Here is a 19306-nt window from a genome sequence, read left to right on the forward strand (position 1 = left end):
ATGGTAAAATATGCCATGATGAACATAGGGCTGCACACATCTTTTTGAACTAGTGTTTTTGTAGTCTTTGGATAAATACCCCCAAAATGGAGTAGCTGGATCATATAGTAGTCCCAGGCTTAGTTTTTTGTTTTTTTTTTTTTTGAGGAATCTCCATACAGTCTCCCATGTTGGCTGCACCAATTTACATTTCCAGCAATGTCACATGGAGGTTCCTTTAGCTCCACATCTTTGACAACACTTGTTTTTTCTTGGCAGAAGAACTTGAGCTCACTTCCCCCTCCTGAAAACACTAAAATCTAACTGCTGCATAACCTGGACAAAAAAGGCTGGAATCTGTTTTTCTGAGACTCTTCTAAACTATGCAGATGAAGGACAGTCCCAAGCTCATTTTATGAGGCCACCATCACACTGAAATCAAAACCACAAAAAGAGAAAATCACAGGTCAATATCACTGATGAAGATAGAGGCAAAAATCCTCAGCAAAATACTAGCAAATCAAATCCAACAACACATTGAAAGTATCACACATCATGATCAAGTGAGATTTATCCCAGAGATGCAAGGATTCTTTGATACACATAAAACAATCAATATGATACAACACATTAACAAACTGAAGAATGAAAATCATATGATCACCTCAAAAGATGAAGAAAAAGTTGTTGACAAAATTCAACACCCATTTATGGTTAAAAAAAAAAACCACTCTACAGAAAGTGGGCACAGAGGGAACCTCCCTAACATAATAAAGGGGATATATGACAAACCCACAGCAAACATCATTCTCAACAATCAGTAATTACTTTATATGTCAGTGTTTCATATATGGAAAAGACCCAATCCTTGGGTATTTCTTATTATCTTTAGTTAATTTTAGTCATTTTTATTGTGGGGGATGGAAAATTAAAGTCTACTTTTGCTAGTCCATTCAAGGATAACCACCTGTATTAAGGTCCTGATACATGCATTTGGTGCTCCCCACCTGCTTATAGATAAACATCACATTCTTAGGTATAGATAAAGGAATAGAGTTCATTTCACTGGGGATAAATAAAAGATTATGATGAGACAAATTATGCAACAGAGGGAAACATTGGAGAAAAGTGAGTAGCTAGTATGCATCAAACTTCGATGGAGTTTGAGTGTTTTACAGACCTGAATCATTACAAGAGTTCTATGGAGACAGATATTATTAAACCCCTCTCATCCATCACAGTTCCATACCGCCAAACTGGCCATCAGAAGCTTAGGGGACAGAAGGTTCTGCGCAAATTTCTCTTTATGGCATTCTTCAGCTCCTTATTCCTGAGACTGAAAATGATGGGGCTAAGAAAGGGAGTAAAGACCATATAGGTGGTGGTCATCAGAGTGTTATTGTCCATAGAATGGGGGCCTTTGAGCTTCAGATAGATTATGGAGGCAAAACCGTAGTGCACGACCACTATGGTGAGGTGGGAGACACAGGTGGAGAAGGTCTTGTGCCGGCCCTCAGTGGAGGGGATCCTCAAGATGGCAGCCACGATGAAGACGTAGAAGAGAAAGATGAGGAATAAGCACACCTGCAGAGCTGTGACACAAACCAAGATCACACCCATGGTGACAGAGGCTGTCTCCTTCCCACAGGCCAACTTCAAGTGGGAAAGCACATGGCAGACAAAATGGTGAATCTCATTAGACCCACAGAAGCTGAGATGAAAAACTATCAATGTCACCATCAACCCCACAACTGAGCCACCAGCCCAACACCAGAACACAAGGCGGGCACAGTCAGGGGTGCTCATGAGCATGTTGTAGTGCAGGGGGTGGCAGATGGCCATGTAGCGGTCATAGCCCATGATCATGAGCAGGAAGGAGTGGGTGTAGCCAAACATAAAGGAGAAGAACATCTGGCTGGCACAGGCCACAAAGGTGATGGAGCGGTGGGAGGAGAGCATGTCCACCAACATTCAAGGGGTGATAGCAACAGTGAACAGGATCTTGGAGATGGAGAGGGCACACAGGAAGAGGTACATGGGGGTGTGGAGGCTGTGCTCCCTCCAGATGGTGCCCATGATGAGCAGGTTCCCCAGCAGTGTGAACAGGTACATCAGCAGGTACAGCAGGAAGACGGAGGGCAGGAGCTGCTGAGGGAAGTTGGAGAAGCCGATGAGGATGAATTCAGACACTGTGCTGTAGTTCTGACCAGATGAGGATGCTGCATCTGGGGAGATCAGAAACAAGATGAAGGCCCAGTGGTTAAAAGAGAGGCTCTAACATAGATTAAATAGCAACCGAAGAGCTCTATACTACATATTCAAGGTTTCTCAGCAGTAAAGAATTCACCTGCAATGCAGGAGATGCAGGTTCAATACCAGGGTCAAAGAAAATCCCCTGGAGAAGAAATGGCAACCCATTCCTGTATTCTTTCCTGTGAAATCCCATAGACAGAGGAACCTGGCAGGCTACAGTCCATGGGGTCATGAGAATGGGATATGACTTAGTGACTAAACCACCACCATCCTAAATATTCATTTGCTTAACTTGTCTGGGTCCCATAATCTTCATCAGTAAGATAGAATAAATCATAATACTTCTTACCATTTAGTTGTGTGATAAAAATAAAATGAGATCCCATACACTAAATGCTGAAGATATAGTTTGGCTTCTAAGTTTTTGTTAACAATGATGAAAAGAAATAAAAGATTCAGGTTCGTAATCAAGACAGACATAGGTGGTCAGGGTCATATTCTTTTGAATACTGTGCCTGTTCTCAGAAATATGTTTGGATCTTGGATTTATAAATTTTCACTGAGAGTCTTTACCTTTAATTGAGTACCCAATTCATATTTATTTTAATACTATTTTATTAGTACTCATTTCTGTCAATGTATTTTGTAGGAACTGAAGAGAATGCTTGAAAATAAAAAGAGGGACAAATATATGCTGGGCAAATATGCACCAAAGGAATGATGGGGAAACAATCCTGAAGGCAAAAAAAAAAGTAATGAAACAATAATCATAATATCTCTGTTGAAAGAAAATGAAAGTGAAGTCGCTCAGTCGTGTCCGACTCTTTGCAACCCCATGGACTGTAGTCTACCAGGCTCCTCCGTCCATGGGATTTTCCAGGCAAGAATACTGGAGTGGGTTGCCATTTCCTTCTCCAGATCTTCTCAACCCAGGAATTGAACCCGGGTCTCCAGAATTGTAGGTAGATGCTTTACCGTCTGAGCCACAAGGGAAGTCCCTATACCATATGCCAATAAAAGGAACCAGATTCCCTGAAGAAATGGCCCAGGACATGGAAGCAAGCCTAGGACATCTCTGCAACAGTTCAGTTGAACTTTCACTGAGCAATTGTTAATGTCAAAGGATTCTGGAACCAGATTGAAAATGTGTCCATTGGAATAGATGAACATCAGAAAGATTGATCATATGCAGAGGATGGAGGAACAAGCTAAATGACACCATGAAGACACAATCAGAAAATCCAGAACCTGACATGTTCCACAGAACAATTGATCTGGTCTCATCAATAAGCCAAGGTCATGAAATTCAAGGGACATAACAACCATATGCAATATAGGGTAGTAGATTAGATGCTAATTTACATAAGATATTTATAAAGAGTTTTTAAGGAATTAGAGAAGACTTTTATTATGACATGAATGAATGATGGGTTATGAATAATATCAAGGGATTATTCTTAATCTAGTTACCCATTTTTAACTGTGATGTTGTTGTAAAAAGGCTGTGTAGGAAAATATTACTAGTTTAAAAGCAGAAGGAAGTGGGAAATTTACACACATAGGAAGTGTTAAAGGGGAATATTTTATGAAAGTTAACATTGTAGCAAAATGCATATATATATAATTAACCTATATGATGATATACAGGTAGAATATTAGGAATAAATATTCAAAATAACTTCCGTGAAATTGTTACAAAGTCAATGCTAGATAGATTTTTAAATTAAAGTTGGAAATTTTAACAGATTTTTAAATTAAAGTTGGAAATTTTAACAGAGTTCTGAAATGAAATGCAATTTGGGAGTTATTAAATGAAATTGATAAGGGGAAAGGGGAGAGTGAAAAGGCTGATTTAAAACTCAACATTAATAAAACTAAGGTCATGGCATCCAGTCCCATCACTTCATGGCAAAAGAAGGGGGAAAAGCAGAAGCAGTGACTGATTTTATTTTCTTGGGCTCCAAAACCACCGTGGATGGTGACTGCAGCCTTTGCTTGCTACTTGAAAAGAAAGCTACGGCAAACCTAGACAGTGTGTTTAACAGCAGAGACATCCTTTTTCTGGCAAAAGGCCGTATAGTCAAAGCTATGATGTTTACAGTAGCCACATACAAATGGGAAAAGTTGAACCATAAAAAAGGCTGAGTGTTGAAAAATTGATGCTTTTGAATTGTGGTATTGGAGAAGACTCTTGAGAGTCCCTTGGATTGCAAGGAGATCAAACTAGTCAGTATTAAAGAAAATCAACCCTCAACACTCACTGGAAGGACTGTTGCTGAAGCTCCAATACTTTGGCCACCTGATGCAAACAGCTGACTCATTGGAAAATACTCTCATGCTGGGAAAGATTGAAGGCAAAAGGAGAAGGAGGCTGCAGAGGGTGAGATGGTTAGCATCACCAGCTCTATGGACATGAATCTGAGCTAACATTGGGAGATAATGGAGGACAGAGGAGCCTGATGTGTTGCAGCCAATGGGGTCACAAGGAGTCAGACACAACTTAGTGAGTGAACAGCAATAACAATTCCAATGGATTAATAACATTCAGATGTTAGCTCCTGGACATAGGTAGGCTGTGTACTAAGTGAGATTAAATATTTCTTTCATGCACATAGAAGACTTTAACAAAAATTTACCTATCAGAGCTATCAGAGTCCCTTGACAGCAAGGAGATCAAACCAGTCAATACTAAAGGAAATCAGTCCTGAATATTCATTGGAAGGACTCATGCTGAAGCTGGAACTCCCAGTACTTTGGCCACCTGATGCAAAGAACTGACTCCCTGGAAAAGACCCTGATGCTGGGAAAGATTGAAGGCAGGAGGAGAAGGGGACGACAGAGGATGAGATGGTTGGATGGCATCACTGAGTCAATGCACATGAGTTTGAGCAAGCTCCGGGAGTTGGTGATAGACAGGGAAGCCTGTTGTGGTGCAGTCCATGGGGTCACAAAGCATCAAACGTGGCTGAGTGACTGAACTGCCTGACCTTGTTTTAGGACATAGAGAAATCCTCCATACATTTCAAAGTACAAATAATATGTAGATTATAATACACTATAAATCAGTAGAGAAAGGATAACCTTCAAAATTCCATGAGTTAGATTTATTAAGCAATCATTTGTGTCAATATTAATTGATGAAGAAATATTTACAAAGATAATTTAGGCAACAAATGTCAAAGTTTTAAGCTAAAAGAGTACTACAATGGGAATGCACATTTAAAAATGTATTTAGAAGAAACATTATCCAGAAAATCATACTTAATACAACCCAAACTGGGTTATGGATTAACAAGATAAAGCCACTTGTCTCATACATCCAACCTGGGCTGGTGATCTGTTTCACCCTTGATGAGACAAGTGCTCAGGGCTGGTGCACTGGGAAGACCCAGAGGGATGGGATGGAGAGGGAGGCGGGAGGGGGGATTGGGATGGGGAACACATGTAAATCCACGGCTGATTCATGTCAATGTATGGCAAAAACCACTACAATATAATAATAATAATAAAAAAAGATAAAGCCAAGGAGAAAATGCCAATGAAAAAGGATAAAATTCAAATCAGAAATAACTATAGAAATAATGGCTATCTTAAAATGAATGAAATAGTAATAAAAGATAAGAAATGGAATGAATTCTCAGAGACACATAAATTGCAAAAGTATTATGAGAAAGAAATAGAAACCATTTCAAAAAAGTTTTAAAGAAGTGGAAATGGTTAGAGACCTTTCCTTCCTATAATTTACTAGACCCAGTGGGTTTACAAGTACGTGTTCATAAACCTTTGAGGAACAACTGATTAAATCTTTTACATACTCTTCACACAAAAGGGGGGAAAGGGGAAAAACCTGAAATCTACTAAGCTGATTTCATTATTCTAAGTTCTAAAACCAGGTAGACTGTTGTAAGAGACAATTATGGGCCCACTTTCCCTATCCAAACAAATTTTAAAATCCATTGCAGGACATCACCTAATCAAATGAAATGATGTATAAAAATTATTAAATTATGGTCAAGTGGTGTTTGTTTATCCCATGAACAACAAGATGGTGCAGCATCATGTGATTTATCACATAAGTAAACTAAAAGAGAAAAATGATAGAATTCTTTTGATCAAGGGAGGTGTACATTTTCTAATATTCAACTCCAATTTATGATTTTTAAAATTTGTATATAATTGATGTAACACAGAATGAGTTTTAGGTTACAATATAATGTTTTGATATAGGTATGTCGACTTATGGGTTTTTTTTTGCAAACTTTTTTACAACATGAAATTGAAGGGGAATTAGGTAAATAAAGAATACATGCTAGAAAACAAACAAATAGCATATAAGTGGGACTTTTACATACACTGTTTTATAATCAGAAAGAAGGAAAGGCTACTTACTGTTTCTGCTGTTCTCCAACATGGAATTGAAAGTCATGAATGGTGCTACAAGGAAAGAATAAGAAAGAAGATACATAAGGATAGGAAGGGATGTGACCTGATCATCTATCCAGAAAAGATAAAAGAATCAAGGTGTAATATGATAGAACATAAGAGGGCACAATGCTGCAAAAAGCAAGATCAACTTCAAAAAATATAGTATGTATCAAAGTATTACACCAGCAATAATCATTCAAAATATAGAATTTAAGTTAAAATTAAGACAAACTCTCAGTTGTGACACAAACTGTAAACAACCATTTTTGGTCTCAGGATCCTTTTACAGTAGAAAACTACTGAGGTCCTTAAAGGGCTTCTGTTTGTGTGAGCTGTAACTATCAATTTTTGTCATATTAGAAACTAAAACAGACAATCTTTAAAAATATTTAGCTATTAAAAGAACAATAATAAACTTGATACATGTTAATATTAACAACATATGTATACAAGAGTAACTATATTTTCAAAAGACATTTATTGAGAAGAGTGGCCAGGTTTTACACTCTGGCAAATATACCCAAGGCCTACCTTGTAGGAAACAGCTTGATGCTCACATCTGCTTCTTTATTTAGTCTGTGGTTATATACTGTTTTGGGCTCCACAGGGCGGGGGGTGCTAGTGGTAAGGAAACTGCCTACCAATGTAGGAGACATAAGAGACACTGGTTTGATCCCTGGATGGGGAAGATCCCCTGGAGGAGAAAATGGCAACCCATTTGTTTGGTATTTTCCAGTAAGAAAACTGTTCATTTTAAGAAGCAAAGTAAACTTGAATTTCTGCCCAAGAACAAATGCAAAGTAGACTCTAGATAGATTCAAAACATAATATGTAGTGTCAACTATAAAGTCAATAGGAGAGAGGGCAAAAGAATTGGTTTGTTAATTTTCAAAGGAAAGAATGTTAAGAATATATTTTTAAAAGATATGAAAACTTCAACATTAAGGATTTTTATTCAAAAGAAATCCTGGATAAAGTTATCAGTCAGATGGGAAAAAACACTGGGAAAAAACAATCTGCATTATGTAAAACTGATAAAGGAAAACTATTTTGAAAAATGGGCAGGAAGTTGGAACCTCAGTACAGATATGGGAAAAGAAAGGGCAGAAGGAATTACCCAGGCAAATAGAAAGATGCTCAGTTTAAAAAAAAAAAAAAAGTGGAGGAGAGACAGAGAGAGGAATGGAATTTTGCTGAATAACTATTCAGTTCCCCAAATTAGAAAATGCTGTATTCATTGGATTATGGGGAGAAAGGAATCCTCCTGCAATGCTGGTGAGAATGTAGAGTGATGAAAATTCAATATATATACACTCTGGTACTGTTTGGGCTTCCCTGGTAGCTCAGACTGTAAAGCGTCTGCCTGCAGTACGGGAGACGTGGGTTCAATCCCTGGGTTGGGAAGATCCCCTGGAGAAGGAAATGGAAACCCAGTCCAGTATTCTTGCCTGGAAAATTCCATCGACAGAGGAGCCTGGTAGGCTACAGTCCATGGGATCGCAAAGAGTTGGACACGACTGAGCAACTTCACTGCTACTGTTTTTGTTAAGTCATGTCTGACTCTTTATGACCCCATGGACTGTAGCCCGCCAGGCTCCTCTGTTTATGAGGTTTCCCAGGCAAGAATACTGGAGTGGGTTGCCATGCCCTCCTCCAGGGATCCACATAATTTTTCCCTTAGTAATCTCAGTGTATAAAAAGGCAAAAATATAGGACACTGAAAGACAAACTCCCCAGATCAGTAGGGAGTTTATATATCTCCCAATATGCTACTGGAGATCAGTGGAGAAATAACTCCAGAAGGAATGAAGAGACGGAGCCCAAACAAAAACAACACCCAGTTGTGGATGTGACTGGTAATGGAAGTAAAGTCCGGTGTTGTAAAGAGCAATATTGCATAGGAACCTATAGTTAGGTCCATGAATCAAGGCAAATTGGAAGTGGTCAAAAAGGAGATGGCAAGAGTGAATATCAACGTTTCAAGAATCAGTAAACTAAAACGGACTGGAATGGGTGAATTTAACTCAGATGACCATTATATCTACTACTCTGGGCAAGAATCCCTCAGAAGAAATAGAGCCATCATAGTTGACAAAAGAGTCTGAAATGGAGAACTTGGAGGCAATCTCAAAAATGACAGAATGATCTCTATTCGTTTCCATGGCAAACCATTCAATATCACAGTAATCCAAGTCTATGCCCTGATCAGTAATGCTGAAGAAACTGAAGATGAACAGTTCTATGAAGACATACAAGACCTTCTAGTTCCAGTCCCCTATAAAAAAGATGTTTTTTTCATTATAGGGGACTGGAATGCAAAAGTAGGAAGTCAAGAAATACCTAGAGTAATAGGCAATTTGGCCTTGGAGTGCAGAACCAAGCAGGGCAAAGGCTAATAGATTTTGCCAAGAGAACGTACCGATCATAGCAAACACCCTCTTCCAACAGCACTCTACACATGAACATCACCAGATGGTCAACACTGAAATCAGATTGATTATATTCTTTGCATCCAAAGATGGAGAAGCTCCATACAGTCAGCAAAAACAAGACTGGGAGCTGACTGTGGCTCAGATCATGACCTCCTTATTGCCAAATTCAGACTTAAATTGAAAAAAGTAGGGAAAACCACTAGACCATTCAGGTATGACCTAAATAAAATCCCTTATGATTATACAGTGAAAGTGACAAATAGATTCAAGGGATTAGATATGATAGCCAGAGTGCCTAAAGAACTATGGACAGAGGTTTATGACATTGTACAGGAGGCAATGATCAAGACCATCCCCAAGAAAAAGAAATGCAAAAAGGCATAATGGTTGTCTGAGGAGGCCATAAATTAGCTGTGTAAATAAGGGAGGTGAGAGGCAAGGGAGAAAAGGAAAGATATATCCATCTGAATGCAGAGTTCCAAAGAATAGCAAGGAGAGATAAGAAAGCCTTCCTCAGTGATCAATGCACAGAAATAGAGGAAAACAATAGAATGGGAAAGTCTAGAGATCTCTTCCATTTGGTCCCATTACTTTATGGCAAATAGATGGGGAAACAGTGGAAATAGTGGCTGACTTTATTTTGAGGGGCTCCAAAATCACTGCAGATGGTGATTGCAGCCATGAAAATTAAAAGACATTTACTCCTTGGAAGAAAAGTCATAACCAACCTAGACAGCATATTAAAAAGCAGAGACATTACTCTGTCAACAAATGTCTGTCTAGTCAAAGCTATGGTTTTTCCAGTGGTCATGTATTGATGTGAGAGTTGGACTATAAAGAAAGCTGAGTGCCAAAGAATTGATGCTTTTAAACTGTGGTGTTGGAGAAGACTCTTGAGAGTCCCTTGGACTGCAAGGAGATCCAACCAGCCCATCCTAAAGGAGATCAGTCCTGGGTGTTCATTGGAAGGACTGGTGTTGAAGCTGAAACTCCAATACTTTGGCCACCTGATACGAAGAGCTGACTCATTGGAAAAGACCCTGATGCTGGGAAAGATTGAAGGCAGGAGGAGAAGGGGAGGACAGAGGACGAGATGGTTGGATGGCATCACCGACTCAATGGACATGAGTTTGAGTAAACTCCAGAAGTTGGTGATGGACAGGGAGGCCTCGCGTGCTGCGTTTCATGGGGTCTCAAAGAGTCAGACACGACCGAGTGACTGAGCTAAACTGAACTGAGAGATCTCTTCAAGAAAATTAGAGATACCAAGGGAACAACAAAGGACAAAAGATGGGCTCAATAAAGGACAGAAATGGTAGGGACCTAACAGAAGCAAAAGATATTAAGAAGTGGCAAGAATACACAGAAGAGCTATACAAAAAAGATCTTCATGACCCAGATAATCACGATGGTGTGATCACTCACCTAGAGCCAGACATCCTGGAATGCAAAGTCAAGAGGGCCTTAGGAAGCATCACTATGAACAAAGCTAGTAGAGGTGACAGAATTCCAGTTGAGCTGCTTCAAATCCTGAAAGATGATGCTGTGAAAGTGCTGCACTCAATATGCCAGCAAATTTGGAAAACTCAGCAGTGGCCACAGGACTGGAAAAGGTCCATTTTCATTCCAATTCCTAAGAAAGGCACTGCTGGAGAATGCTCAAACTACCACACAATTGCACTCATCTCACATGCTAGTAAAATAATGCTCAAAATTCTCCAAGCCAGGCTTCAACAGTATATGAACTGTGAACTTCCAGATGTTCAAGCTGGATTTAGAAAAGGCAGAGGAGCCAGAGATCAAACTGCCAACATCAGTTGGATCATCGAAAAAGCAAGAGAGTTCCAGAAAGGCATCTATTTCTGCTTTATTGACTATGCCAAAGCCTTTGACTGTGTGGATCACAATAAACTGTGAAAAATTCTGAAAGACATGGGAATACCAAACCACCTAACCTACTTCTTGAGAAATGTGTATGCAGGTCAGGAAGCAACAGTTAGAACTGGACATGGAACAACAGACTGGTTTCAAATAGGAAAAGGAGTATATCAAGGCTGTATATTGTCATCCTGCTTATTTAACTTATATACAGAGTACATCTTGAGAAATGATGGATTGTATGAAGCACAAACTGGAATCAAGATTGCCAGGAGAAATATCAATAACTTCAGATATGCAGATAACACCACACTTACGGCAGAAAGCAAAGAAGAACTAAAGAGCCTCTTGATGAAAGTGAAAGAGGAGAGTGAAAATGTTGGCTCAAAACTCAACATTCAGAAAACTAAGATCATGGCATCTGGTCCCATCACTTCATTGCAAATAGATGGGGAAACAATGGAAACTGTGACAGACTTTATCTTTTGGGGCTCCAAAATTACTGCAGATGGTGACTGCAACCATGAAATTAAAATACACTTGCTCCTTGGAAGAAAAGTTACGACCAACCTAGACAGCATATTAAAAAGCAGAGACATTACTTTGCCAGGAAATGTCCATCTAGTCAAAGCTATGGTTTTTCCAGTAGTCATGTATGGATGTGAGAGTTGGACTATAAAAAGAGTTGAGCACAGGAGAACTGATGTTTTTGAACTGCGGTGTTGGAGAATACTCTTTAGAAGTCCTTGGACAGCAAGGAGATCCAACCAGTCCATCCTAAAGGAAATCAGTCCTGAATGTTCACTGGAAGGACTGATTCTGAAGCTGGAACTCCCAGTACTTTGGCCACTGGATGCAAAGAACTGACTCATTTGAAAAGACCCTGATGCTGGGGAAGATTGAAGGTGGGAGGAGAAGGGGACAACAGAGGATGAGATGGCATCACCTACTCAATGGAAATGAGTTTGAACAAGCTCTGGGAGTTGGCAATGCACAGGGAAGCCTGGCGTGCTGCCGTCCTTGGGATCACAAAGAGTCAGACACGACTGAGTGACTGAACTGAACTGAATCTCACTAGGGCTTTGCCTCTAAGTATTCTTGACTGCAGGACAAGTCCTGGATACAGGATCACCAGGACAATGAAAAACTTGTTTGGAGTGAGGATCATCTTTGGAGTGAGGAAGACTACAGTTTAACTGGAAAAGGGAAGTCAATGATGCACCCACTCAGAAAACAAGACTCTGGCATCAACATCCTTCTGGGCTTCATTTCTCCCTTTAGCATTTGTGTCCCCTCTAAGCAGTTCTGGAGTTTTCTGTCTCCTCTCCATCCATATGGCTCCATCTTCTCTTTCCAGGACTACAGCCCCAGGTTCCACCCACATCTCCTCCTCTGTTCCCGCTCCACTCTGGCTTCCAGAGGAATTTTGTGAAACATACACAAGGTATGCAATCATAAGACCCAGGGTTCAAACCCCAGCTCTCACTCTGTGTCTTTGAGAAGCAACGTTCCAGTGCTGAGCCACCCTGCCACAATAGAAAATGAGCGTACACAGAGGACCACCTTCAGAGAACCACGAGGATTCACATAAGGGCTTAGGCTTTACCAAATAAATATGGTTATCACTGACTTTGAGATTGCATTTCTGATCTGGTTTGCTGTCATCCTTCTGTACCTAAAGGTACCGATTGGCCCCATTTTAAATGCGTGGTCTCTGAGCCCCATGGAGCACTTAGAACCTGTTAATCATACAATGCAGTCCCCCCAGGAGTCTGATTGAACCCCCACTCTCTTCTCCACCTCTACATCATTGCTACAGTCCACCTTCCCACTTCCCACTTGGTAGAAAGGCCACGATTCTTGAGGCTGGGGCTCTCCCAACTCCTATGACAGGTGTACTGAATTCTGTGTCTCTGCTCTCATGGAGGAGTGCTCAAGCAGAGGTGCTGAGCACACATCACATACACATCACAGGAGAGCACCCAGCTCATACCGCTGTCTCCCCTGGAGCCTCCTTTCCAGATTAGCAGGGGCCACTTTGGGCCAGACCACGATAGAGCAACAAAGACAAGACATACATAGAACAAGATTTCTCAGCTTCAGTACTCATGATATTTGAAGCCAGATTATTCCTTGACTGTCCTTTTCACTGTTTAACATTCAGCAGAAACTTTAGGTTCAACCTACCAGATGCCATTGGCACCCCCTTCTCACCATATATTTTGAACAACCAAAAAAAATCCCTGATATGTTCAAATGTCCACTGTCAGGTAGAATCACCCTGGGCTGAAAACCACTGACCTAAAAGCCACAAAGGGCACCTAGGTTAAGCAAGAACTAGGGATATAGATGCGAAAACTGAGAAGACCCCCAACAGCCTCCCAGAAAATAAGATCCTCTCTTATGACCCTTCTTCCCAGCCCTGACCTCATGCCCAGGCTAGGTAGCACCATCCACATCTGTAGGATTCCTCCTTCCTACCCTCTCCCTCTTGATCCCCCTTTGCCTGGGCTGCCTCTCCCAAGAAATGCCAGCTGAGGAGGACAGAAGAAGGTCTCCTTCTTGTAGCTGTCAGCAGCATCCACAGGCAGGCATGGTGTCAGATCTAAGGGCTCCGGAACTAATGGGGTGCTTTATCCCTGCCGCAGGTTCCAACAGGCTGTTCCCAAGAGTTTCTCCATGAACCAACCTGAAACAGCAGTCCTCTGCATCTAGAGAGGCCAGGACGGACCTCAGGGGGTCTGCTGGGATCTGCAGTCTCTACCTGCTCCTCCAACTATCCACACACAACAGGACTCCCTGTTGCCTCTCTCTGCCCAGAGAAGCTACAGTCCCTACCGAGGGCTGAGGAGCACCTGGTCTTGGGAGAGACGAGACTGGACACAGATGCCCAAACCCCTCAGGGTCAAGTCAGAGGGGAGGCAGGAGCTAAAGGAGCACAGAGTGAGAATCCAGGGCTATGCTCCCTTGTGTAAGGGCATTTGGAAGGCTTCCCAGAATAAGGGTGATTTGGAGAATGGTTTCTCTGGATTATTTTAAGTGCTCAGCATCTTCTAACCAAATTGGAAAGCCTGACCTCTCTTTTCAATCAAGTTCTATCCAAACCCTCTTGCCCTGTTGATCTAAAGCAGAAAGTGTGACATTAGCATATGCCTCCCTTTGATAAAATATAAATATTTAATTTTTGGGTATTTGTCTCTCATTCATGACACTCAGCCTATAAAAGTCCTACTATCTTAGGACTGGGGCTTCCCAGGTGGCGCTAGTGGTAAAGAACCCACCTGCCAATGCAGGAAACGTAAGAGACACGGGTTTGATCCCTAGGTCAGGAAGATCCCCTGGAAGAGAACATGGTAACCCACTCCAGTATTCTTTCTTGGAGAAGCCCATGGGCAGAGGAGTCTGGCTCCTTCAGCTATAGTCCATAAGGTCACAAAGAGTCAGACACAACTGAAGTGACTTAACACACAGACACAGACACACACACGTGCACACACACACACACACATCTTAGGATTGGTAAGTGTCTTTTTTATGCTGAGATAACTAGAGGCTGGGGGTCTAGATAGCTTCATGGTGGGGACTGGTCTCCAGAAAGATTAAGCATGATAAGGGGGTGAAGCTGTCAGCCCCATCCCTTAGACATCCAGTGAGAGGAGAGGGGCTCTAGATTAAGGTAAGCACCAATGGCCAATGATTTAATTAATTATAGCTCTATGATGAAGCCTTTATAAATGCTTCCTGAACAACAGAATTGGGAGAGTTTCTAAGTTGGTGACCATATGGAGGTACTGGTAGAGTGATGTATTCAGAGAGGGATGGAAGTTCCTTGCACCTTCCCCCACACCTTGCCCTATGCATCCCTTCTATTGGGCTGTTTCTGAGTCATGTCTTTTATAATAAAAAATACGTAAACCATGAACTTCCAGATGTTCAAGCTGGTTTTAGAAAAGGCGGAGGAACCAGAGATCAAATTGCCAACATCCACTGGATCATCAAAAAAGCAAGAGAGTTCCATAAAAACATTTATTTCTGCTTTATTGACTATGCCAAAGCCTTTGACTGTGTGGACCACAATAAGCTGTGAAAAATTCTTCAAGAGATGGGAATACCAGACCACCTGACCTACCTCTTGAGAAATGTGTATGCAGGTCAGGAAGCAACAGTTAGAACTGGACATGGAACAACAGACTGGTTCCATATAGGAAAAGGAGAACATCAAGGCTGTATGTTGTCATCCTGCTTATTTAACTTATATGCAGAGTACATCGTGAGAAACGCTGGGCTGGATGAAGCACAAGCTGGAATCAAGTTTGCTGGGAAAAATATCAATAACCTCAGATATGAAGATGACACCACCCTTATGGCAGCTAAGAAAGTTAAGAAGAACTAAAGAGCCTCTTGGTGAAAGTGAAAGAGGAGAGTGAAAAAGTTGGCTTAAAACTCAACATTCAAAAAAACTAAGATCATGGCATTCAGTTGCATCTGCTGCTACTGCTGCTAAGTTGCTTCAATCGTGTCAGACTCTGTGTGACCCCATAGATGGCAGCCCACCAGGCTACCCTGAACCTGGGATTCTCCAGGCAAGAATACTAAAGTGGGTTGCCATTTCCTTCTCCGATGCATGAAAGTGAAAAGTGAAAGTGAAGTTGCTCAGTCGTGTCTGACTCTTGACCCCATGGACTGCAGCCCACCAGGCTCCTCTGTCCATGGGATTTTCCAAGCAAGAGTACTGGAGTGGGTTGCCATTGCCTTCTCTGCCAGTCCCATCACTTCATGGCAAATGGATGGAGAAACAGTGAAAACAGTGGCAGACATTACTTTGGGGGGCTCCAAAATCACTGCAGATGGTGACTGCAGCCATGGAATTAAAAGATGCTTACTCCTTGGGAGAAAAGTTATGACCAACCTAGACAGCATATTAAAAAGCAGAGACATTACTTTGCCAACAAAGGTCTGTCTAGTCAAGGCTATGGTTTTTCCAGTGGTCATGTATGGATGTGAGAGTTGGACTATAAAGAAAGCTGAGCGCCAAAGAATTGCTGCTTTTGAACTGTGGTTGGAGAAGACTATTGAGAGTTCCTTGGACAGCAAGGAGATCCAACCAGTCTATCCTAAAGGATATCAGTCCTGGGTGTTCACTGGTAGGACTCATGTTGAAGCTGAAACTCCAATACTTTGGCCACCTGATACGAAGAGCTGACTCATTGGAAAAGACCCTGATGCTGGGAAAGGTTGAAGGCAGGAGTAGAAGGGGACAACAGAGGATGAGATGGTTGGATGGCATCACCTACTCAAGGGACATGAGCTTGAGTAAACTCCGGGAGTTGGTGATGGACAGGGAGGCCTGTCGTGTTGCAGTCTATAGGGTCGCAGAGAGTCGGACACAACTGAGTGACTGAACTGAACTGAACTGAACTGAATAGCAATTGAAGTACTTGCCTGAGTTCCGTGAGTCATTCTATCAAAGTGTGGAACCTGAAAAGGAGGTGTGTTGTGGAAAGTTCCAACTTTGTGGCCAATTCGAATGGAAGTGTGAGTCCCACAGGCACCCAGTACTTGCAACTGATGTCTGAAGTGGGGACAGTCTTGTGGGCCGGGGGCCTTCCCCTCCGAAGCCTGACAGTAACTCCAGGTAGCTGCTGTCAGAACTGAATTGAACTGTAGGACACTGAGTTGGTGTCGAGAGTTGGAGATCTATCCTTGATATGGAAAGAAGCCACACAGTTGGTGTCATACATGTTATGAGTAAAAACAATTGACTACTTTCTCCTTCTGTCTTGTCAGCAACACTGTCCACTTCACTCCTGTCATCAGCTTCAAATCTGGCTATTCAACTCAGTCCAGAGTGCCTTAACCTCTCCCCATCTCTTCCTAGGTCTCACCACACCCAGCCTACTACCCTCACAGCATCCACAAAGAGCTTTCTACATCAAGAATCTGACGCTGCTGCTTGTGCCTGAAACCAACTCCGTGGTATCACCGCTTTGGAAAACTGATTGGCAGCATCTATTCCAGGTGAACATAGATCTCCACTATGATTCAGCAATTACACATCTAGGTGCAGACCCAAAGGAACACAAATAAGCATTATTCACTAAAGGACATGTACTAGTTATTCACAGGAACACCATTTATAGGATCACTAAAGTGGAAACAACCCAAATGTTTATGAATATGTTCATATCATGGAATATTTTATAAACTTTTAAAAGTGTATTTAAAATATTTATGGTACCCCACTGCCCTTGGAACAAACTCTTCAAAGGGACCTCATAGTCTTGCCTGCTCTTACCCTTCCCACCTCTATGCCTTCATATTCCAGAAGCCCCCAAACAACATCTAACTCTCCAGGGCTCACCAAACACACCACTGTTCCTGAATGCATCATGATTTTGTCACCTTGATATTTTGCACTTTTCTGTCCCCTCTATGTAGAAAACCCTGATCCTATTTCCTACCTCACCTGTATCACATCTACTTACCCTCCAGGTCTCATTTTAGACATCATTCCTCTCTAGCAGTTTTCTTTAAGCCCCAGGCTGGTCTTTGATTGAAACTCAGCTCCCACAGACCCTTAGGATTCCATCATCACACCTCAGACCCCTCTGTGTTGTCATCCTTGGTTACCTGACAGCTTCCCCACTGGACCCTAAGAAGCCCTGTTCCCTAAGGAACAGATCACCTCTGTCTTTGGCCACTTCTGTGCACCATAATCCTTTCTAATTCAGCATTGGGCCCATGATACAAGATATCCATAGAGATGAGCATCAGTTGATTTATTTCGAGAAAGAACCTGGTTCTAGCCTTCTGCTCAGCTCTATCATGAAAGGTCCTTGCCAGTTCTCAGTGAAGCAGAGGCAGCTATTTCAAGGAAGCAATCACTCTAAATGCTCTTTTCTTTAACTGCATGTTGTCATAGACATTCCCCTACACTTTTATTCTCTTACTATTATTTTAATTTTTATTTAGTTATTTTAATTGGAGGATGATTACAATATTCCAGTCAGAATGGCCATCATTAAAGAGTCTACAAACAATAAATGCTGGAGGCAGTGTGGAGAAAGGGAACCCTCTTGCACTGTTGGTGGGAATGCAAACTGATATAATCATTATGGAGAAAAGTATGGAGATTCCTTTAAATACTAGGAATAAAACTACATATGGGTCTTCCCAGTGCACCAGGCCCGAGCACTTGCCTCATGCATCCAACCTGGGCTGTTTATCTGTTTCACCATAGATAACATACATGTTTTGATGCTGTTATCTCTCAAAACATCCCACCCTCGCCTTCTCCCACAGAGTCCAAAAGTCTGTTCTGTACATCTGTGTCTCTTTTTCTGTTTACAAAACCCACTACAATATTGTAAAGTAATTAGCCTCCAACTAATAAAAATAAATGAAAAAAAACCAACTACCATATGACCCAGCAATCCCACTACTGGGCATATCCTGAGGAAACCAGAATTGAAAAAGACACAAGCACCCCAATGTTCATTGCATCACTATTTACAATAGCTATGACATGGAAGCAACCTAGATGTCCATTGGCAGATGAATGGATGAGGAAATTGCAGTACATATTATTTTAATTTTAAGTGTAGGATGCAACAAGGAGGGAGAATGGAACTAACTTATCTGGAATGTCCTCTATTTTCCAGGTTCACTGCAAAACACACAAAATCCACAATCACATTTACTCTTCACACCCATCCTACAAGGTTCAGTTCAGTTCAGTTGCTCAGTCATTTCTGACTCTTTGCAACCCCATGGACTGCATTATGCCGGGTGTCCCTGTCCATTACCACCTCCCGGAGCTTGCTCAAACTCATGTTCATCAAGTCAGTGATGCCATCCAACCATCTCATCCTCTGTCATCCCCTTCTCCTCCCACCTTCAATCTTTCTCAGCATCAGGGTCTTTCCCAGTGAGTCAGTTCTTCACATCAGGTGGCCAGAGTATTGGAGTTTCAGCTTCAACATCAGTCCTTCCAATGAATATTCAGGACAGATTTCCTTTAGAATTGGCTGGTTCGATCTCCTTGCTGTCCAAGGGACTCTCAAGAGTCTTCTCCAACACCAACAAGGTGAGAACTACTTGTCAAATAAAGAGAGTGAGGCTCCAAGTGCTTTTAATACATTCCAAAGTGGTGGTAAGGAGTTGGTTTCAAGAACAAGTAGCATCATTAGATTCTTGATATAGAGAGCTCTTTCTGGATGTTGTGAGGGGAGTACACTGCTGATAGCAGGGTAGGGGGGGTGTGATGAGACCTAGGAAGAGATGGGGAGAGGTAGGGGATGGGAGGTGCAGGCACCCTGGACTGTTGAATGGCCAGATTT

The 19306-nt window shown here is 41.7% G+C and overlaps 1 pseudogene; it reads right to left on the minus strand.

Annotated features, from left to right (window-relative positions):
• Positions 1-1242: 1242 nt before the first annotated feature.
• LOC139032036 (olfactory receptor 10H3-like) lies at positions 1243-17520 on the minus strand (annotated as a pseudogene).
• Positions 17521-19306: the final 1786 nt, after the last annotated feature.

This window comes from Odocoileus virginianus, chromosome 3 (genome assembly GCF_023699985.2).
Source record: "Odocoileus virginianus isolate 20LAN1187 ecotype Illinois chromosome 3, Ovbor_1.2, whole genome shotgun sequence".
NCBI lineage: Eukaryota > Metazoa > Chordata > Mammalia > Artiodactyla > Cervidae > Odocoileus > Odocoileus virginianus.